Source organism: Antrostomus carolinensis, unplaced genomic scaffold, assembly GCF_000700745.2.
Source record: "Antrostomus carolinensis isolate BGI_N321 unplaced genomic scaffold, ASM70074v2 scaffold21088, whole genome shotgun sequence".
NCBI lineage: Eukaryota > Metazoa > Chordata > Aves > Caprimulgiformes > Caprimulgidae > Antrostomus > Antrostomus carolinensis.
Window position 1 is genome coordinate 12,314 of NW_010335387.1, and position 770 is coordinate 13,083.

Below are 770 nucleotides of genomic sequence, written 5' to 3' on the forward strand. Positions count from 1 at the left end.
AGATGGGCTGACTCACTCTCTTCTTCCTTGGACCATGAGAGAAGCTGAGTGCAACTCTATCCTCTCAGGAATATCAGTGAGGTCCAAAGAGAGAAGGAATGAAACAGGGAGAGAGTGACTTCACTGAGGTCTCCCATGGTGCTTATGCAGGCACGAGGCACAGGGAGGATCCATCATGATCCTGTTGCCCAAGTGTGGCTGTAGCTGCTTAACAGGAAAACCAGGGCTAGGCTGAGCAGCCCTACAATGTTCTGTGGGATAAATGGATAAATGTTCTGTGGGATAAATGTGGCACCACTATTTGAAGAGACAGGCAAGAGGAGGTATTCCTGGGGGCCGAGGAGGGAAACCAAAACCCTTCAGTGCTTTAGTACACAGAAAACTGGGAAAAGGAGGTGCATGAACAATCAGGAATAGAAAACCAACTGGGATTTTTAAATATCAAAAAATAGTTTAATAAAAAGGCAGCTACCGGAGTGGAAGTGTGAAGGAAGGCAAAGCACCAAAGCCAAAACCAAGCAAGGCAGTGAGCAAACCATGGTGCAGGTGCATGCTGGAAGGAGGATACTCTGATAGAAAGAGGATCTTGTCCAGGGAAACAAAACCCAAAAGCCAGCAGATTCAGATGCCAGTCTCGTGCAGAGATGAAATGGCAACTGGAGAACAGTACAAAGGGAACTGCAGTTCATGCTCTTTGGAGACATTATGCTAACCCAGAAGACATTCAGTTGGGAAAGAAAATGATCATATACAAAATAGGAACTCTTTCC

The 770-nt window shown here is 46.0% G+C and overlaps 1 protein-coding gene across 1 annotated transcript in view; it reads right to left on the reverse strand.

Annotated features, from left to right (window-relative positions):
- The window catches only part of LOC104530057 (probable asparagine--tRNA ligase, mitochondrial), a gene marked incomplete at both ends in the record, with an annotated part of 8,963 nt that overhangs the window by 6,687 nt on the left and 1,506 nt on the right, over positions 1–770 (reverse strand). The gene's annotated exons all lie outside the window — the stretch shown is intronic.